This window comes from Arvicanthis niloticus, chromosome 21 (genome assembly GCF_011762505.2).
Source record: "Arvicanthis niloticus isolate mArvNil1 chromosome 21, mArvNil1.pat.X, whole genome shotgun sequence".
NCBI lineage: Eukaryota > Metazoa > Chordata > Mammalia > Rodentia > Muridae > Arvicanthis > Arvicanthis niloticus.
The window spans coordinates 44,701,498-44,724,671 of NC_047678.1; positions in this window are offsets into that span (position 1 = coordinate 44,701,498).

The following is a 23,174-nucleotide window of genomic DNA, read 5'->3' on the forward strand; positions in this document are numbered from 1 at the left end:
GCAATGACTTGTCAAAGAAACAAAGATAAACCCTAGACTTGTCTGATATCAAGTGAAGTGCCAATATGTAATTTCACTTGATGTATTTTTAAATATGGGATAGATTAAGCTACAAGCCTTATTAAGAAGACTTGAGATAGTTGGGTTTTCGAGGGTCTAAAATATGTGCATTATTGTTTATTACTTATTGGGGACAGTTAGATTCTATAGAACACACACCAGACACCCGAAATAGGCAGGTGTGCTAGCCAAAGAGTTTGGTTGACATCTAATTGTGCTTTTTTGTAACAATATCATTTGGGAGGTCTTGTTAGTTATTCGAATTCTAGGGTTACACCAGAAACAGTGAGTCTACATTTTAAATAAAAATGCTACACTGATGTGCATTGAATTTGAGACTACTTAGATTTAGAATCTGATGATACATACACACACACACACACACACACACACACACACACGCACACACACACACACATGCACGCACATATATATGTATATATATGTATATATATACATATATATATATATATATATATATATATATATATATATATAACTTATTTTTATATTAAATAAGCATCAGGTTATGCTCCTTGCATATGATAATCAACAAAAAGCCACATATCCCCCCTCAGAATCAGCCTTAGATTCTTGGACAAGTACACTCTTTCCTTTAAGTCATTAAGACTACTAGCTAGCATTATTACATGAGTATTCTAGTTGCCCTTCACTCCGTGACCCCAGTTACAGGTAGTTCTGGAAGGAAAGTGCTTGTCTTTTTTTTTTTCCTTCTTTATTGGATATTTTATTTACATTTCAGATGTTATGCCCCATTCCCCCCCCCCCCAGAAATCCCCATCCCATCCCCCTTCTCCTGCTTCTATGAGGATGTGCCCCACCCACCCACCCACTCCCACCTCCATGCCCTCAAATTCCCCCACACTGGGGCATCCAGCCTTTATTGGTCCAAGGATGTCCTGTCCTGTCTTCTCCCACCTATGCCTGACAAGGCCATCCTCCCCTTCATATACAGCTGGAGTCATGAGTCCTTCCCTATGTGCTTCCAGGCTGGTGGTTTAAACCTGGAGAGCTCTGGTTGGTTGGTATTGTTGCTCTACTCATGGGGCTGCAAACCCTTTCAGCTCCTTCAGTCTTCTCTCTAACTCCTCCATTGGACCCCTTGATCAGATCAATGGTTAGCTGTGAGCATCCTCCTCTGAATACTTCAGGCTCTGGTGGACCTCTAAGGAGACAGCTATATCAGACTCCATCCAGAGACTGCTCCACTTGGGTGTCCATCCCAGGTGCAGGCAGATGCTGATGTGAATGCCAGAAAGTGAATGCTGACAGGAAAGTGCTTTTCTAAGTTGAGTCCCAGAACATTCAGTCACGTGGTTAGAAGGTCAGTGCTATACTAGAGAGCCTAGGTAGCTAGCTGGCACTAATTATGAGGACCAAGATGTCAACTTTGAGTTGTACTACATCTCAGTTTGGTTTTAAGGATTTTAACCTTCCGAACTATTCACAGAATGACTTCACCTGGAAGCATCAGTGTGGCCTCAATCCACTCTTCACACCTTACAACATCAGAAGCCAGGACCAAGCTAGCAGGCTTTACTTCTACTCTTCTCCCCAAAGAAGAAGAATCCCTGTGCCTCCTTGATCAGTTTTAGCCATTTTTGTATTCTATCCTAATAAGATCTTAATGAATGGCCACCTCTGACACAGAGTTCAAGGTTCTTTGGTTACTTTTCTGTTACACTTTCCTTTGTGACCCCCTTTCAAGTAAGACTTTTCTTTTTATAACAACAACATATAGCTATAAAAATAGGTATATACATCAAACACTTAGCATAACAAATCATATATTTATTTTAGAACAATTCTTTGTTTACATATATTTTTACTATAATAGATAAAGGAAAATTTGCATACTAATGAGCTGGGTGGGATTATTTTTACATGAAGAATTGAATCTTGACTGTATATTTGATACTGCAGAATATCTCTGACCTTTAATAGATTTGATAACTTATAGTCATTAATACTGAAATGTTTGCATAAGTACATATTATAAAATGTCAGAAGTATGTTTAGGGTTTTCCCAGATATTTCTGGAAATTACTGAGACAAAATGTATTTACTGGCTTTTTAAAAATAATTTATTTAACTTTGTTTTATGTGCATTGGGGTGAAGGTGTCAGATTCTCTGGAACTGGAGTTACAGACAGTTGTCAGCTGCTATGTGGGTGCTAGGAATTGAACTTGGGTCCTCTGGAAGGGCAGCTAGTGCTCTTAACCAGTGAGACATCTCCCCAGCCCCTACTGGCTTTTATAAATGAAACTCAGGTCAACAACTTCACCAGTAACTTTTAACATAAAACTTAATACAGTCCAAAGACTAATTTGGTACCTGTTGAGGCATGAGTAGGAAATATTAAAATTCTTTGTTTCCATAATTAAACTATTATACTTATAAAAAACATACAACTTTTTATGTATAGTAACAACAACGAGTTTATAACGTAAAATGGTCTTGAGTCTGAGATGAGGTCTTTCAGCTAGTATTCATTGGCATTGTGTGGTCTGACAGTACATGCAGTACAAAGTATAAATGTTATGTGTTCAGAACAAAGGTTATCATGATGTCACATGAAACACCTCTGATTCATTATGTATATGAGTTTGAATTACCATTTTTAAAAACCTGTCACTCTTGTTAGATCTTTTCCTGACACATTCAGTTCCATGACCCAGTGTGGGGTTGCAACACACAGCCTGTTCTTAGCAGGATAGTTTAACAGTCTTTGGAATGAGAATGTGTTTTTCTCCATTCCAGCACTCTCTCTTTGACTGGAATATCTCCTCTATCTGTTCAATATCAATAATCTGTAAGGCAGGCCCAAGAACCCAAGTCCTCTCCTATGGTGGTTTGAATATACTTGGCCCAGAGAGTGGCACTATTAGGAGGTGTGGCCTTGTTAGAGTAGGCGTGGGCTTGTTGGAGGAAGTGTGTGAGTGATCAAAGAGAGCTTCCTCTCAGCCTCCCGAGGATGGCAGTCTTCTCTGAGTGGCCTTCAAATTAAGATGCAGAACTATCAGCTTCTTCTCCAGCACCATGTCTGTCTGGATGTTGCCATACTTCCTGCCATGTTGTTAATGGACTGAACCTCTGAAATAGTAAGTCAGCCCCAACTAAATGTTGTCCTTCGTAAGAACTGCTTTGATCATGGTGTATCCTCACAGCAATGGAAACCATAACAAAGACACCGTCTTTCCTCTGTTCATCCGTCATTTGCTCCTACCTCTCTTGTTGGCCTTAGACACAAAATCCCCTGCCTCCACATCCAAGTAACATGTGGCACTTCATTAGACCCCACATTCTCGTTTTTTAGGAACTCCCAGCAGCCTCCCAGAGTTGTCTTCACCTTCATTTTGAGATCATTTTCTTCTGCACGATTTTCTTGTGCCCTTTCTTTTTGATTTGCCACTTCTGATCCTCAATGCACCCTGTGTGTCCTACTCTTTAAAAAATATTTTGTAAGCTGATGGCTTGTTCCTAGATAGACAGTCTCTTGGAGTGAATATGGGTGGTATGTTGTACTCTGCTGCCTTTTGAGAGGTCATCTGGTATCCTTCTGGGGACATACATAAGAAATATTTTTCTTGAATGAACAAATTAATCTGAAAACTTGCAGAATCCTTCATGACATTTCTTTCTAATTCTAAAAATTGAGCTGAAAGTATATTTAAGAACTGAAATTAACTTATTAATTTGATATTCATCAGAATTCTGTTTCAATCTACCTTATGTACCAAAAAGCTACATAAGAAGAAGGCAAATCGATTAGGTATGTTTCTAATAGGATAAAACGATCTTTATATTAACTTAGAGGCAAAAGGCTGAAATAGACTCAAGGCACACAAGCTTTTATTTTATCATTCTGATAAAGAAAATGATTGCATTTTCACACTGAAGCAGATTCGCCCAATGGTACAAGATAGTAATACTTTCCTCACCTAAAATAAAGGAAAAGAGATATCTTAAGATGCAGACAGGAAAATGGACTATTCTCAACTTAATAGTTAGCAAAATAGTTATCTATGACTGCCAGAGAAACTTCCCTTTTAACTGGAATGTAATTTGAAACACAATCTGGTAGATAAGAAGATGGAAATTATTGAACAATATATATATTTTCTTTACGTTTTTTTTTTTTTTTTCTACCAACAGTTTAGCATTCTAGCAGGTGACACCATCTGGCTTATGTTATATCCTTGCTGAGTGTTACAGAACTTTCACTCAGGGGTATTCCACCTGCAGCATGATTCCTTTTTGCTTAAATACTCTGAATTTTGCTTGGTTACCAACACCTCCTTCATGCAGGGCAAGGCATGGTTTTCTGGGATGTCAGCTGACTTCTAGATACAGCCAATCCGGATAATTGTATTTCTTACTAACAAGTCATACCTCATTTTAAGATAGTGGAATTAGAGAGGATTTGTTTTTCTGTATTTTTTTCCAGTCATCGTTAGAGTGTTCAAATGCCTTATTGATGCAGTTGCCTGCATGTGTCCTGGAAACTCCTCATCCAGTGTAGTCCTAAGTGAAATCATTCCTCACACAGTTAGTTATCCTCCTGGTTGTTGTCACCGCTCCCTCCCATACTACTCAGTATGCACTTCCGAGTTTCTTCTCTTTCCTTCATTCATGTAGTAGGTCATTAGCTCTCAGGAATTTTCCCATCCCTGTTCCCGCGTAACCTTACATTCAACATAATCATTTTGTCTAAAGTCAAGTTTACTTTTCACTGATATGACCTAAACTTGATTGTCCAATTATTGGATAGCTAGCAAAGTCTTTGAAAAGTTCTTCCAAGCTCTTTTAGATGACCCTAAAGAAGTCCTCCAGAGACCTGAGAGGGAGGCTTGATAAAATGAACATTGGTCACCTGCATGTTCTAGAAAGTTCTATTACTGTGATTAGTGTAGGATCAATTTTTAGCATGGTATTTCAGAAGACATTAGAGTGGGTGTTGATGGGTATACCAATGGATGAGTGTGTCCGTGTCTTGGCTGGTGTGGATGGTGCTACAATGAGCATGTTAAACTCACGAACTCCCATGGATCTTTCTTCTTCAATGGTACTGTTCAGAGAAGGTCAGGATAGGGTTATGGGAGTAGTCAACATGAACCACCAGTGACACACTGGGGAGGTAGGAGGCAAGTGGAGCACATCTTGAATATCAGTTACACGGCACTGTTATGTATTAGTGATATTTTGGTATGAACATGACCCTGGCTTTTATTGTGTGATCTTCCAGGAGCTAGGAAACCGGTATTTTATTTTTCTGCTCTTCCGAGTCGTGCTTGCAGGGTATGCTGTTTGTCTTTACATCTTCATGTGAATGCAATATAACTGGAAAGGGACCGCTGATGAGCAATGGAACAGATGAAAAGCACAGAAACAAAAGGTTTTGCCTGTGTCAAAAGGGCTGGAGATGCTTTAGTGGGGGGGAAATTTGAAGAGGGTTTTACTGGGCTTTGAAATATTAAATAATTATTTAAGTGGTGCAGATGATTCCCTTTTGAACATCCCTGTGAAAGCTGAAGGTAAGTAATCAAATTAGGCACAAAAGAACACTTAAAAAAAAAGAAGGCATACTTTATTGGGCATAGAAATGAGCACCTTTAGGAAAATGAAGAGTCTCCTTTTCATTACGTGTGGACAAACTTCGTGACACATTTGAGACAGATAGTATGGGCCTGCTAAGAGGCTAGGTGCGTCCCCAGTGCCTCTTTCAGAGCTGTGTTATGTAATCTATATCTTCTTTTATTCACAGAAGGATGTAAGCCACACATTCTCCTCACAGTCATTCTTGGGCCGGGGCCTAAGATATTGTTCTTGTTAATTTTATGTCAACTTGATACAAGATAGAATCAAATGGGAAGAGGACCTCAACTGAGAACATGCCTGCAGGCATGTGTGTGGGAATATTTTCCTGATTGAACTGATGGAGACGGGCTTAGCCCACAATGGGCTGTGCCATCCCTGGGTAGGTGGTCCCGGGTTCTATAAGAAAGTGGAGTGAGCCTGCTATGAGTCTGCCCTGTCTCCCTTTATGATGAACTGCAAGTATGAGCTGTTTCCTCCACAAGTTACTTTTGGTCACGGTGTTTACCAACCAAACCAGGACAGATATCTTCTTTACCTGTGTTAGTATTTCTCTCTCTCTTAATTTTCTCCTTATTTGCTCCATGTTTTAGGATATACCAGCTCACTTGATACCGGCAACCTGGCTAATCATATTTCTTTGGTCAGCTTTGGGCCAGTTAGTGGAAACTCAGAGGTAGAGAGTGGAATGTGTAGTAATTAGCCTTAACGAGGGGCGCTTGAGGAAAATCAAAGCAGCCCAGACACTGAGCATAAAGGGGCTTAAGGCCATTTGATATAACCACTCCATGGCTTGACAAATGCAGACAGAAATGTGTACTGAGAAGAATACATTACTGGATCTTGAAGATTTTTGGTTTATAGTCTGGTTCTTCATTTTATCAGCTCAGTGACCCGGGGTCACTCACTTTTGCAAAAACAACACATTCTTCCTCGATAAATTGAGAATTTAAATTATAATGTGTAATTCTCTGGGATTCCTTGGAGTTCTAATAGGATGGTAACATCTTCTGCAAACTGTAAATTCTTATGTGGTAAGTGGTCAGTTTTGGTCACTGGACAGCTAACCTCATGCTCACTTGTCTGGTTTCTTACTTGTTACTTATTCCCTGGTGCTCAGAACCTTTGTGTGGCTACCGAGCTATTCAGATTTCTATCTCATTCTATGTACAATTTAGTTTCTTTTAAAAGTCTTTCTGTATGTAATACTCCCTTGTCTCATTCTTTCAGAGTAGTAATCATTAAGAAGTGAAGTAGACCGTAGTGGGCTATCAGATAAACTAACCTTTCCAGTCACTTAGATTTTAAATGGACATTTGTTGTTGTTGTTGTTGAATAATTGGCCTGATCTAGCTAAGACACATGAGCTCATTAAGAAGCCTCTGAAAGAGAAGGTAATGCTGGTGATGACTGTAGGCTAAGGTTTGGATGGAAGCCATGGAACGAATACTTCTGGTGGATAGATCCTATTACTCCCCAGGTCCCATTGGGCAGTGTCTGCATGCATGTCTGATTGTGAAAGACAATGTCTAGGGAGAAGCCAGGGACTGAAGAAAAGCAGGTCTTCCTGTCTTCCTACAGAGACATGGATACACGTAGACCCAGATAGGCATAGACACAGACATACTGACACAGACACAAACACAGACACAGACACAGACACAGACACAGACACAGACACAGACACAGACACAGACACAGACACAGACACATAGACACAGACACACTGACACTGATATAGACACAGAGAGACACACATACATACATACATACATACATACATACATACAGACAGACAGATACACACACACACACACACACACACACACACACACACCCTCCCTCTCTGAGGATAGTCAATTCATATAGATTAGGCTAGGGGCAAGTCAGAATCTGAATATTTGTTAGTAAAATAGTGCTGTTTCTTTAAATAGCTCAAAGATGATTCTGTGTAAGTTACTTTCTGTGGACATTTGTATCTATATATATCTGAAGTTTATCTTTATGTAGAAGGTATATCTTTAGCTTTAGTATAGACATAAACAAATACTTAGTCACATGCCCAAATGTAAGTCATGAAACAAAATGGCGGAAGTCACATAAGTTACAATATTTATGTCTCAAGGATGGCTAAACTTAGCTACAACATCTAATTTGCAGTGACGTCTTTCTTTAACAAGTTTTATAAGAGGGATGATTTAAGTCAAGGAGCAGCAGTGACTCATTCACATGGTGCCCAGTGGCTGAGCTAAGTTTAGAACACAAGGAATGCTAGTGTCTTCTGGGGCTCAGGTTTTTACTGTTAAGTCGTTTTGCTCTTCCACACTGTTTTTGTGTTTTGATTATTATTTTTTTTTGTTTAGTCATTCACTTTGGTAAAATAAGAAACTTGTAATGCAATCGTAAAACTCGTGTTTCCTTATTTAATTAGCTAACTTTAAATAGCAGTTTGTTTTAGGTTCTGTTTTTGGGTTCCATTCAGTTGGAGCTTATTTTGGTTGTTATATGGTTCATGGCTTGAGATTTTATTAAGTTCAGTTTTGCCTTTATCATTAAGGTAAAGGCCTTTAGTAATTATATATGGGAATGCAGAAACAGCTTTGAGGAGCAAGAAATTCTTTTGCCTATAAGGAAGCAGTAATGAGGTGAAAACTAGCTTGTTCATCATCCATTCCCAAAACATTAATTTAATATCTGAGCTAAGTAGGGACTAAGCCTACCAGGAAGAGCACGGTTATCTTCCAGGAGCCACTATTTTTTTCTGCGAGAAAGACAGAAATGTAAACAGGTGATTATGAGGCAGAAAGAGAAAATTAATAGGCAAGATTGAACATTAATGGAATGGGACAAGTGTGACCTATGGACAAGCATCAGGTTTCCTCTAAAACCTGAAACGTGCATGCTGGATTCTATTTAATATCTACTTATCAGAGAAATTCTGGAGGCGGGCTAAACCAGTAAAAGCTTAACAATCTTTCTAGATGGTGAAACTGTTAGTTGAGGGCACTATTTTTTTTCAGAAACGTCACCTTCTTAATGACTCAGCAGCATCTCTGAGTTTCACCGATTTTCTGCCCATCACTACTGGTTCTCATAATTGGGGGTAGGAGGGGAACCTCCCAAGAGACATTCGTGCTTATTTTTGTAGAAAGGAATCTGCAAGGATACATTTTAAGTGGCCCAACCTAGATATCATCTAAAAGGTGACTCAGGAGGAACACAGGGCTCAGTGGATTGGTATGTGAAAGCCCTTGCTATCCACAGAGAGATGGTAATGAGGGAAACTTGTAGGAGGAGTTGAGGAGAGAAGCAGGGAGGGGCCCAGAGATCACAGACAACAATGGCTACTCAGCCAGAGGGGGACAGTAGATTTTGAAATGACTAACTGCCTTTGTTTCTACTCCCTATGCCACCTGCTAGCTAAAGATGAAGTAGAAGACAGATCTCTGGGATGCACTTGCTGTCTTCTCAGGCTGCTGGTTCTTAGAATAAAGCATACTTTAAAGGTTCCGTTCTTATATCTGCTTGTTGGGTTTGTAGTGACAAGCTGCACAAACTATTGTATTCTGGTTATTCTATGGACTCGCTTGGCCATAGGAAGGCTATTTTTTAATTATTTTATTTTATTTTTTTTTATGGCTTTCTAGTTTAGGTAAGAGTCAATAGTTGCTCCCTAGTTCTGCCTGATCCAATTGGAATTTTCAAAAGAATCTTTATTGAGGAGAATTAAAAAAGGACTTTTAAACAAAACTGTCAATTATTTAGAATAGTGATAGTTAAGAGTTAAGTGCATCCTTCCTTTATTCTTTTAACAGGTAAATGTACCCATGTAAGAGACAGAGGTGAGTTAGAGGCATCTCTACTATGAAGAGGCTCAGGGTTTCAGGGCAAGACAGATAAAGAAAGGTGTATAAAACACCAAGAGAAGACATTAGAAATCTATTCTACAAAGAACAGGGTAGGTGAATATTGTGGGACTGTCTTTGACTTGCCAGATCTCAGTAATGGTATGGAGACTTATCTTTAGAAAAGCTTAGACACTATAGTTTAGGCTCTTTCTCAACTAGCTCACATAACTTAATTAACATATTATTCTAATCTATGTTCTGCCACGTGGCCTATTACCTCTCGTTCAGTTCCAATACCTGTTTTTTTTACCTCTGTGTCCCACTGATAAGTCCCCCACACCCGATTCTTCTCCCAGAGACAAGATTGTTTTTTCAAAAAAAAGATCTTACTTTTGTGTGTGTGTGTGTGAGAGAGAGAGAGAGAGACAGAGAGAGAAAGAGAGAGAGAGATGAGAGAGAGAGAGAGAGAGACAGAGAGAGAGAGAGAGAGAGAGAGAGAGAGAGAGAGAGAGAATATGTGTCATTCATGTAAAGATGCTTTCAGAGGCCAGAGAGGGCATCCATCAAGTCCTCTGGAGCAGGAGTTATAAATTGTGAGTCACCTGATAAAGGCACTGGAAACTGAACTTGAGTCCTTTGCAAGAGGAACAAGTGCCCTCTTAACCACTGGGCCACCTTTCTAGTCCCAAGAATAGAAAATTATTATTATTTTTTAAAATTTTACAGTGATAATCTTGAAGTGGCGCCTGAGCTGAAGCCCGTTCACCTGCTGGTGCCCATGTCGCCTGCTGGTGCCTGTGTTGCTTGCTGGTGCCCGTGTGTGTTGCCTGCTGGTCCCCTTGTCGCCTGCTGGTGCCTGTGTTGCACGAGTCCTGCTCAGGGATGCTACTTTCATTCCCCTCATTTCTATTTTCTCTACATTTAGCTCAGTGTTGGCAGTTAGTAATGATTTAGTAAATGTCACCAAATTTATGAATGAAAGAAGAAAGAATGAAAGAAGAAAGACTATAATTAAGGAAGAAGCACAAATCAGCATGACCCTGCTCAGCCTAAGACACCCCCAGGTTTAACTTTGGGTTGATGTTAATTCTGTGCAAGGTCTAGAAGTACCTTCCTCATAGCCTGCTCTTTTCTGTGAGGTAGTAGTTGCACTGATCCTGAAATGTCTATAATCTTGGAATTATCTGGTTTTCTCATTCATTCCTAAGATCTGGATTATTTGGTGGGGAAGTTGCATATATCCTAGCTTTGAGAATCCTATCCTGAGAATTTTGGTGGAGAATGGTGTTGACTTGTCTTTCCCTCTACTAGAAGACCAAGGATTCAAATACATAAAGCTATGGGGTATACTCCTCAAGTGAACCGCCACACTGATGCTCAGACTTTCCTCAGCAAGAACTCACATGTATTCTTAGTCAAATAGCCACCCATGTCTGATTCTCCTTACAGTGTTTAATTCAAGGAGACTCTCCATTTAGACCTTATTCACTTTGCCATGGCGCATGGGATGACCTTGTCCGAGCCTGTTTGCGCTCAGTGCCTTGGCTGCCCTGGTTTTCCCCAAGCATCCCTTAGAAAGGCTACTTAGAAATTCCACAACTCTAGAAAGGGTTCTTCCACTGGAAGGAAGAATGTTCCCTCAGAAGTGTGTTATTATGGCTTCCTTAGTTACTTTCCTGTTTCTGGGATAAAACACCACGGCCAAAGTGACTCCTAAAAGAAACCATTTAATTTGGGTCTCACAGTTCCAAAGGGCTAGAGTCCCTGACCAACATGGGCAGGCGCCTGGCAGCATACAGGTAGGCATGGTGCTCGAGCAGAAGCAGAGAGCTTACGTCTGATAAACAAGCACAAGGAAGACAGTGAGCTGACTGGGGGTGATGTGGCTCTGGGAAACCTCCAAGTCCACGTCCAGGGACAAGCCACTCCAACAAGGCCACATGCTCTCATTCTTCCCACCAATTCTACTCCAACAAGGCCACAGTTCCACCAAACTGGGGACCAAACATTCAACTATGTGAGCATATGGGGGCCATCCTCATTCAAAGCACCACAGTGGCCCTTAAGGAGCTTCATGTTTACTGATTACCTTGGCTGGCTTTGGGATTCACTTAAATAACTCACATCTCACTGTTTATCGCATTTCAACTTTTTCTCTTTTGCTGGATATTAATTTGTTTTCCCTTTAAAAAGCTATTGTATCCTGAAGTGCTGGTACCATTTTGATTTTATTGGGTGATGTTGCATGGATAAGTTTAGGTTTGGAAAAATTATTGAATTTTATACTGATGAAAGACATACTTTTAGTCTTTAAAAAATTTAGTACCTTAATAAAAAGTCAAAAACCTATGACTAAATATTATCAAGATGCTCATATTTATATACAAGGTTATTATTTTAGTTTTATAGGTATACTTTATTAAAGTATAGGTAATTTTAAATTAAAGGGTCTTGATCAATTGATTTTAAAGGAGCATATTAGTTTCAATTCCTACTATCAACAATAAACCCTACTTATAAAACCTGGAAAATATAGAAATGAAACCATTTAATTCTTCTGATTTAAATTTTGCTAAGTATTCAGGCAGTTGAACATGGCCAAATTTAGAAATTGTAAGTTGTAAAATCAATCTGTCATTGTATATTTATACACACACATATGTATTTACATATACACAAGAATCATGTATGGATATGCATCTCCATATGTATAAATATATATAAATATATATGTTACAGATATCCACATGCACATTGTAGAGAAACTTGAAATGTAGACTTAAAATAAAAAATGTTTGGCTACATTATCTTTAAGCTGTACGCACTGATTGTAATGTGTAACACTTCATACCTAAAGCTTTATAGCCAAGTCCTGAAAGAGGAGGCTAGAGTTGAAATCATCTCTGATGAAAAGAAATCTTTTTTCTTAAATACATTTTAGTCTAAAAGAAAGTAATCTTGAAAGAGAGGATGCTTATTGTGTACACAAGTGAAATCTACAACCGCAGACCCTAGACTGTCAGGTAGAATCCCATGAAACATTCCAACCATATTTCACTCACATTTTGTGTTGTCGTTTTTTTTTTTTTTTAATTGAATATTTTTTATTTACATCTTAAATGTTATCCCTTTTTCCAGTTCCTCCACAACCCCTGTATACCATCCGCCTCCCCCTGCTTCTATGAGGGTGATCCCCCACCCACCACCCACTTCTGCCTTCCTGCCCTGGCATTCCCCTACACTGGGGCATTGAGCCTTTACAGGACCAAGGGCCTCTCCTCCCATTGATGTCAAACAAGGCCATCCTCTGCTACATATGTGCCTGGAGCCATGGGTCCCTCCATGTATACTCTTTGATTGGTGGTTTTGATTGGTGGTTCCTGGGAGCTCTGGAGGGTCTGGTTGGTTGATATTGTTGTTCTTCCTGTGGGTTTGCAAACCCATTCAGCTCCTTTAGTCCTTTCTCTAACTCCTACATTGGGGACCCCATGCTCAGTTCAATGATTGGCTGCGAGCATCTGTTTCTGTATTTGTCAGGCTCTGACAGAGCCTCTCAGGAGACAGCTATATCAGGCTCCTGTCAGCAAGCACTTCTTGGCATCCACAAGAGTGTCTGCTTTTGGTGACTATATGGGATGGATCCCCAGGTGGGGCAGTCTCTGGATGGCCTTTCCTTCAGTCTGTGCTCCATACTTTGTCTCCATATTTCCTCCCGTGAGTATTTTGTTCCCCCTTCTAAGAAGGACCGAAGCATCCACACTTTGGTCTTCCCTCTGCTTCAGCTTCATGTGGTCTGTGAATTGTATCTTGGGTATTCTAAACGTTTAGGCTAATATCCACTTATCAGTGAGCTTCACCTGGGAACAAGTAGCTAGAAAATCTGAGGATGCTAATTTAGGAGTGATTGTTGCCCACAGGTACATCTTGTCCACAAATGTATCACTGTGTTTACACTTCTCAGGTCTGACAGTCTTCTATCTTTCACATAGAGGATAAAGTGCGTATAGCTACTCTTTCAAATTCTCAGAATTCAAAAATTGTGTGTGTCGAGCCTTCCGAAGATTGGAACATTTCTTATCCAAGTAGTTCTTTCTAAGCATGCATTTAAAGTAAGTTCTCAGACCAGATATCATTAAGGTTATTTTTTTTCCCAGAAGCAAAATTTAAGGATTTCCAGAAAAGCAATCTATGGGAAACATCTCCTCATGTCCCCTCAGAGGGTATTGGGAAAGTGTGTCTTGGAAAAGGAAAAGCCAAGCAAAGTTATAGTGCGAGGCCCAGCTCAGCAAAGGTGAATGTTTTCTGTTCTTGTCAGCCATGAGTTAAGGGTTCCCCTCACCCACCTGGGAATAAAACTTGGGATGACCCATTCAGGCAGCAAAGTGAGTTCAGAATGCCGCACAGCATGTCACAAAAGACTATATGCAACTTAAAATTGAAAGTGCACTAGGAGGCAGCCAGTAAACAAGTGACAAAGGACAGGGGAGTGGTTCACAGCACAGGGCAGAGCTGCAGAGAAACCCTTGTTTTCATTCACATTAGCATAACCCCGCAGCTTCAGCTTCAGTTCCACCCTTTCTTATTGCCATCCTAGGCAAGGGAGGACTTTTGGGTGTGGGAGGGGAATAACGTCAATAATAAACCAAACCTATATTTTTGCCATGTTTGGCTAAACACTTTTGATGTATTTATTTTGCTTCAGGCCACTGAGTTATACGCAACGTTTTCCAGGTCACTCAATTAAGTTGCATCACAGCTGGGTCTTCAGTGGTGGAACAGAGAGTAACTTTCTTAGTCACCATATAAAGCTGCCCCTCGGTATATTCTCTTGGGCTTGCAGAGAAGACCTCCGACTAAGTCTTGCATAGCAGAGGACATGAGATGGCCACAGTTTTAATAAAGACAAGGGCACATTCTTTCTTAGGGCATTGTTTCCTCAATAGCACGTACCATGTATTATTATTACATGTGATTTTTTTTTTTCTTGTTTATGGTCTTCACGGCTTCAGTGTGTCAGCCACGAGAGCTATGTTCAGGCTGTCAGTGACCAGTGTGTTGTGAGTCAATTACTGAGTGGGCCAGGTTCTCTTCAGCTCTCAGAATGTGCTGGGCTGTAACAATGGGTTTCTCTCTCTCTCTCTCTCTTTTTTTTTTACCTTTGAGAATTTGAATTCTCAAATATACTATACAGTGACTGTGTTAAAAAAAAAAAGACACATTGTTTAGCTTCACTGAGTATCAATTTCCTAGTGAAAAGTGGGGATAATGGCACCTTCTTCAAAAGGGTGTTGAGATGCACCAGTGTGATAATTATACCGAGGGTCTAATATATAACAGGGCTTAAAAGTATACAATAGCATCAGGGACAAAGATACAGTTGCTGTGAGGGTAGCTGAGAGAAAAGTTTGTGCCTTTCCTTTAAGTATTTAGATATTCAGACTTTACAAAAATTTTGCTATGGTTTGGATATGATTTTAGTCTGTGTCCTAAAGCTTTATGTACTGGAAGCTTGACACGCCCCACCCCTGCCCTGCTTGTGTGGAGGTATAAGGAGAGGGCAAAACCTTTAGGAGGTGAGGTAATTGCTATGCAAGGTAACTGTGTGATAGGGTATTCTGCTTGGAAGAGATCAATGTGGTTGTAGGAGGAGCCTGATCATTTCCCTTGAAAGAGGGATTTTATAAAGCAAGACCACTTCAGTCAATTGATCTCTCCTGTATACAGTATTTCCTTTCCCGTTTTTCTGCCATATTATGATACAGATATAAGGGCCCCCAACACAGGAAGGTTGAAGTCTCTTAGTCTTGGATATTCAGTTTCCCAAACTGTGAACTAAATAAACTTTGTTATAAAGTGCCACACCTCAGGAATTTGATTATAGCAATGGTATTTTATTACTGCAACAGCCTGATACGGGGCTCCCCATGGGCTTTGTCTACAACAATTCTATCTGAACCATGGCATGGGCCGTGACTTCGAAGGCTGCACACACGTCTTTGCCTTGTGCAGAATCTCAGATATCATGTAACCTAGAGTTGACAGTGGGTTCTTGTGTATCATCACCAGGTAGAGAAGCTGAATTGTATGTGTTGTCCCTTGGCCCCACAGTTTAGTTCTTGGAGAGATTCAGGTTCCTGAAGGTACTTTCATTAACTACTTAATACACTTAGGAACCAGTAATACTGGAGCCATCCTGTTATTATCAATGAGAAAGTATGTCTCAAGTAGGTAGAAACATATTTGTTTCCCTACTCTTCTGTCCATTCAGAATAGATTCTTGTTGCCATGGCAACAGAGACAAGAGCAAGTAAGAGTTTTTGAGTGCCCTAGATGCTTTTGTACAAGGAGAGGAGTGAGGTTGAACTGAAATGTGGACTTAAAATGAAATATCATTTCATCTGTCTTTCTCTGTAGAGGGCATATGTCATGATTATGCCTGAAACTATTTTTCAAAGTAAGCATATTCAGTCCTTGGATTTGAAGATTAAAGGGAGAAAGGTGGAGAGAAAAGAGCTTTTCTCCTTTCCAAAGCATTTTGTACATGGTTTTCTTCTGGGGACATTTTCTCTCTTGCTTGTGTCAGAGACTCAACACATACCAGTTTGGAGAAAGTTTAAACTTTATCCCCATTCCTTGCTCTGTCTGTCTGTCTGTCTGTCTGTCTCCACTCCCGCTCTCTCTATATATATTATAAATGTTATATAATTGTCATATTATATATTATATATATTTTACAATACATAAACATAAATATATAATTTTCTCTCATTATTTTGTGTGTATGTGTGTGAGGGGCATGCATGTAGTATTCTGTGTATGTGTAGGTCAGAGAACAATTTATAGGAGTCAGCTCTATTGTGCCACCATGTGGGTCCTGGCAATTGAACTCAGATTGGCAGGCTTGACCTCAGGTAGTCCTCCTAGCTGACCCATCACATTGGTCCCTGGTCTCTATTATTTTAAACATGAAATGAATATATTCTATTTATAAACAAATGTTATTTGAATAAACAAGTGAAAAGACTCGAGTTTGGTTTGGAGTCCAGTGGAGAGTGACCTGTCTCACCTGCAAGGCTCCTCTTCATTTGGGCTGGGCATCTTTGCCCCTGCCTCAGGACTGAGGCTCATATCTATGCCTTCTCTCATTAGTTCTGCTAATTTTGGTTCCCTTTTCAAAGTGTACCCAACACACAGTCACTGAACACAGTGAGCATGTGCCCTTTATATGCCCACAGCTCAGCCTGCTCCTCTCAGCTTACTAGGGGCAGAGAAATTTTCTGATTCCCAATTACTCCCTCACTCTGGACTATCCCCCATCTCTCTCTCCCTTCCCCTCCCTCCTTCTGTCCTCTTCTTCCCACTCCTCTCTCTCTCTCTCTCTCTCTCTCTCTCTCTCTCTCTCTCTCTCTCTGTTAGATAATAGAATAAGAGTTGCCAATAAAAACTTGAAGTTGGGGGCTAGAAAGATGGTTTAACAAGCTTGTCTCACACGCACAATGACCTCAATTTGACACCTAGAATTCATGTAATAAGCCAAACATGGTGGCATGCCCAGAGAAGGCAGAGATGGTCAGATCCCTGGGTCTTGTCTCGCTAGCCTATCCAAATCTGCAAGCTCCGAGTCCCAATGAGAGACTCTGAATTATCAGATAAGGTGGGTGGCTCCTGATAAGCAACACCCAAGGTTTCCCTGTGGCCTGTACCCACACGTGCACCCCAACATGATCATGTGCACATACCTATACAGCCCCATGTCCTTCTGTAAACTCCTCCAGAAACCAGAGGTTGAAGGCCTGAAGCCCAGGTAAGGTTGGAGATAGGATCTGAGGAGAGAAGAAAGAGACTGAGAGGTGACTATGATGCTGCCGTAATCAAGGAAAGGTAACCGAGCAGGTGCTGTCAGGCTGCAGAGTTCGGCTGGCCTCCAGGGTGTTTCTCTTTCTAGTTATTGAACATTTTAATACCAGTTTCTTCATCTGTAAAATAAAGTTAGCCCCATCTTAAGTGTAGGAGAGAATGCTGGGTATAGATTCCTTAGTGCTGCCACCAGCCAGTGCTAGGGTCTTAGCAGCATCAGCGACTACTTTGTTATATGCACAGGCTGCCTCTTAAGAGAACTTGCTCATCTAGGTCAAGCACTTCAGTTGATGGATTTTGGGAACACAAAGAAATTTTGAAGTTTTAAATAGATTTTTACTCATGACATTTTATTAAGCATGTTTAAGAGGTTGTTTTTTTTTGAAAAACAAGAAAAGAATTTTTTGAAGGGTAAGAAATGAAGAAACTATGTATAGTCAGGTGGGTACATGAGTTTGTACAGAAATTGTTGTATGTACACCAAGCTTTGGTTTTGCTGGAATCCCTCCCTCCCTGCCTTCTTCCCTCCGTCTCACTCCCTCCCCTCTTCCCTCCTTCTCCTGCATGAGGAGGGCCCTCTTAGGTTTTTTTTTTTTTTTTTTTTTTTTTTTTAACTTTTAGATGCAGGGTCTTTCATTAGACCTGGAGCTCACTGGTTGGCTAGACTGACTAGACTGTGAGCTCCTATCTCTGCTTCTAAGTGCTGGAGTTACAGGTGCCTGCTGCCATACCTAGCCTCTTTAAAAATGTGGGTGCTGTGCTGGGGGATCTGAACTCAGGTCCTCATTTGTGCTTAGCAAACTCTTTACCCACTGAGCCATAACTCCCTGGCTCAGCTTGTCATGGCGACATGTGCACCTTCATGGCAACCTGGAAGTCATCTTTCAAGTTTAGGCCTTTTGGATCCCTTTTTTGGTAGCCTTCGTTGGGGATGTAGAGGAACAAGAGGAATAAGCCTGTAGCTGGTCTTTGGTCCTTCGTGGGTTCTTCCTTTTCCCATTCTTTATCCCTCCAGTTTCATCCCTATCACTAGATAGAAAGACAGATGTGGGCAGGAGGAAATAGAGATCCCTGAATCTAATTTCTTTCTAATTAAAAGGATTATGATATCCTTTTGTTTATTATTTGACTACAGCTACTAACAAACCTCAACCAACCCCTCTGAACAACCACCAACCACCAACCCCTTCTCTTAGGACCCTAGCATTTACATACCATATGAAAAGTTCCCAGAATTCCAAATGTTGCACAATTGCAGAAACTATCTGCAGCTGGTAAAACCATGCCTCCAGTAGTCACATTATAGTCAGCTGCTGTAGACAGTCTGAAGCAGCCCCGTTTCCCTATACCTGGGATCAAAACAAATGCACATTCCTACAATATTTCTGTAGTTTAAAAAGAAACAAGAATACCAGAATTCTCACTACATAAGCCTTGATCTTTGGCCTCTGGGCCCTAAATCTCTGTCCTGCAGGCACTCATGTAGGCATTCCTGTCTATGTTACACCATAGTCTGTGTCCCACCCTTTATGGGAGGGATCCTGGGGAATGTTGTTTCAAAGGTCCTGCAAATCAGACTTCGAAGTGGTGATCCCATGAGATTGGTCCCAGATACCCAGAGTGAGATATGAGGAGAGATGTGAGCTTCAGATGTGTACATCATATATGTTTCTTCCTTTTGGATACACACAGCTGGGCCAGCATCAGAGTGGGTCCAAAACAAAGGCTTTTTTTTTTTTTTTTTTTTTTTTTTGGTCTGAGCATGAGAGGCACTTACCAAGGAAAGGGAAATCTGGTAATTCAAGCATGTGAAAATTCTTGTACAAATTAATGGACTGGTTAAAATATATGAGTACTCTGCATTTAATAAGCCTAGCAATGCATTCTTGCAATTATATTCTAGTAGCAGAATGGCTTTTTATAGTATCAGTATACCATTGCTTGGTTATAGTTCAATAAAGTACTTTTAGAACTAATGCCACATGTTGCTAAATTAATTAAAAACTTTTTTTTGGTGTGGTCTAAAACATGAGTCATATATTTCAAGAGTTTATTCACGCATGCGTTGAATATTTATCAAGAATCTCCTTGGTGGGTCCCTGTGAACTCCTTTGCTGGGCTCGGTGCCATTAATAACAATGAGAGAGTAACAGAGTGTGGATCTGCATTTTGTGAATACTGACACAAGGCATTTATTGCAATTCATGCTCAGGGATGGAAACATCTAGAAGATTTATAAAGAGGATTATGTTGAATATTGGATGAGAAAAAATATTTATTGACTCATATAATTCAACAAATCAGTATTCCCTGTGGCCTAATTACTTTGTATTAAGCCTGTCTGACAAAAGCTCTGTTACCTCTTAGTGTTGTCATGATAAAGATCAAGCTTCCATCACATGGACCTTTAGAGACACACTTACACCACAAGCAGACAATAGCCAAGTTAATCAAAGGCAGGTGAGTGCTAGGTGTCTGTCTAGGGACTAAGGAACTGGATGATGGACAGTGACTTGAAGACAGATCTCAATGTTTAGCATATCAGTCATAGTTAGTGAAAGTTGATCAAATATTGAGTATAAAATGTTCCCCACAGACCCATGTGTTGGGGGCCGACTTTTAGCAGAAAGCGGCTATCAGCTTTGCAGCCATCTTGAGCCATATACCCTGACATGAGACTTGGATTACAATAGCCTACAACAGCTGAGCACACTCTGATAATCTTGGTTTAGATACCTTGGGTGTGTGAGATTAAAGGTGTGTGAGATTAAAGGTGTGTGAGATTAAAGGTGTGTAACTTAAGAGTGTGACTTAGAAGTGTAGAGATCAGATTTAGAGACATGACCTAAAGGCATGATTAAAGGTGCGACCAAAAGGCATGGCTTAGAAGTGAGACATATAAAATCGAGAGGCAGACAGAAGAGAGATAAGAGAATCAGACACTTTAGAGAGTACAACTTTGAGAACAATTTGGAGTAACAGATTCAGACATTAAGAGTAGGAATAGACATTAGACACTCGGAAGAGAACAACAAGGAATACAACTAGGAACTAGGGACTAGGAACTCAAGACTTGGGACTTGGACCAAGAAGAGAGACTGAAGAATAAACGGGATTGAATCACACTCTGTCTGGTCTCCATTCTTCGAGTCCGTCCTCACTCTCTCTCTTGCTGAACCCTGACCTGTGGACCGGAGCGGCAGCTTGGGCCGGGATACAGTGGCTGCCAAACTCGGGCAGCCCAGGCCTCAACATTTTGCTTGGGCCTCAACATTTTTGGCGCCCGAACAGGGACTCCAGCTTAGGCTCCAACACCCGTGCTTGCACCTTAACTGGTGGAGCTCTTTTAGAAGGCCAGAGAACCTTCAGGAAGTGGGGCTTAGCTGAAGAAAATAGGTCACTAGGGGTGGGACTTTGAAGTTTACAGCCTGGTTCCTGTCTCACTATTTCCTGGTCTGGGATAATATGGACATCTGTATCTTCTGCTACCATAGGCTAAGCTACTCAGACATGACTTTCCTCATGTGATGGACTCCCCATGGACCAAAATCCTCTGAAATCATGAGCTCTCAAAGCCTTTTTTTTTTTTTTTTTTTAAAGTCTTTTCACTCAGATATTTTGGGAATTGCAATACAGAAATAACTAATTCAGATATTGGAACCTGATGCTGAGACAGAGGCTTGTTACTAAGAGTTGTTTTTCCAGTGCTACTGGCACGTAGCCACAGTTGCTCTGCTGGCCCTTAATTTAGTTTCTGCACTGGTTTTGCTCTATGGCTGTGTATATAGGTGGGAAGCAATGGTTAGCATTTTGTTATGGCATTTGAGGCACTACCTACATAAACATACTCCTGTAATTTATTGTGATCTTGTCAAATTGAAAATAGAGGGAAAATGCGCAAAGATCAAACCACTCAGGGGTCAATGGGATAGCTCCCCCCATCCTTCCACCATCCTCCAGTGCTGTGAGAGATCAGACAAGGCAATAGTTACCTTCTTCAAGAAGTACAGTAGCATCTCTTTTCTACCTGTGATGCTGAAAATTTAAAATTTCCTCAGGCACATAGAGTCAAGTCCATATTTCATCTGTAAGGATTATACATGGTTAAATGATTTCTGTCTTTAAAATATAACCCCTCTGGAAAATGGATCTTAGAATACTTACAAGCCTGCCACTTTATTTTTAATATCTTGCTGAAATCGGCCACAATAAAAAATGGAAATTTGAGAGTGACCAGCAGATGGGAGCCGTGACTGGAAGAGTGGTTTGCGAAGGTCCTGAGTGCAGGCTTCTGAGGTGATCAGGACCACGTAAAGGAGGGAGGGGAGAAAACAGGAAGAAAGATAACCACTTACATCTTTCCAAGTACACTATTTGCTTTAGAGCAAACATGTGAATGGTGTAAATTCATCTAATGCCTCCTTTCCTGGCAGGAGAAAGATGAGTTAGAATAATAAAAGGTATCTCCTTTTCTTTCTGTGTGTGTTTGTGTATGTACAGGTGTACACGTGTTTGTATTTTTAGGTATGTACAGATGTATATGTGTACATGTCTTTGTCTTTCTGTGTGTGCAGGTGTGTGTATATTATATTTGTGGGTATTTTTGTGTGTGGATGTATATGTGTGTACATCTGTCTCTATTTTCATGTGTGCATATGTGCATGTGTGTCGTGTTTAGGTATATGTGTATATACATTTATGAGTATTTTCATGTGTGCAGATATATTTTGTGCATGTTTTTGTGTGGAGGCAAAGGGGTAGCCTCATGTGCAGTTTCTTTTCAGATGTCCACCTTATGTTTTGAGACAGGTTTCTCACTGCCTTGGGGTTGATTCCCTTGCCTGTTTCAACTAGGCTGGTTGGCCAGCATGCTCCAGGGATCTGCTCATGTTCCAAGGCTTATGCTTCCCCTAGACCTAGGGCTACAAGCAAGTCACTACTTTTTTCAGATGGGTTCTGAGACTTGAACTCAGTTACTCATGCTTACGTAGTAATCATTTTATTGGCTAAGCTAACATCCCAGTCCTTAATCCCCATTTTCTGAGTACAGGTTACAGTGGTCACATTTTGATAAGGTAAAAATTAAGCAGACTGGACCTCAGATCCTTGTTCTTGCTTTGGCTTACCTTTCCTCTCCACCAACAAAGGACAGACTTGGCAGAGGATGCAGTGGTTTCCCCTGGAGTCATTGAGGTAGGAATAAGACTAGGGTCATGGATTCATCCTTTTAGGTAGTGGGATCAGTGTCTTATGATAGATGAACATCTTCTGAATTCCTGAGTTATTTTTAACTCTTTGAGAGGGAATGGTTCCTTGGAGGAAATTAATAAAAAAATTTCTTTTTTGAGTCAGAGTCTTGCTATGTAGCAGAGGCTGGCCTTACACTCATAATCAACTTGCCTCTGGTCCCTGAATGCTAAGATTCTACGAAAGCCCATGCCCTACTCTTTGAGATTGCATTTTCAAATACAGATCCTGTGATGAACAAGATGAGCCAAGCACCTCCACTAACATTCTTTTCACGTTACCTGGGTTTTAGGGTAAAACCCAGCACAGTAGGTCTGGCCTCCTATTCAATATGGCAGTCACAAAGTGGTATAGGGCTGGAAAGGCAGTTTAATCTGGGAGACCACTAAGGGAAGGTTGGCTATATGGGTGCAGTGACCCCAAGGTCTGCCTATGAGAAGCTGACAGGAACTTTGAGATTTTTTCAGAGAAGGAGAACAAAGGCAGTGGGGCTAGGGGTTGTGTGTCTTGAGAGTTCATAGCTGATAGAACAGGTAATCCTGGCC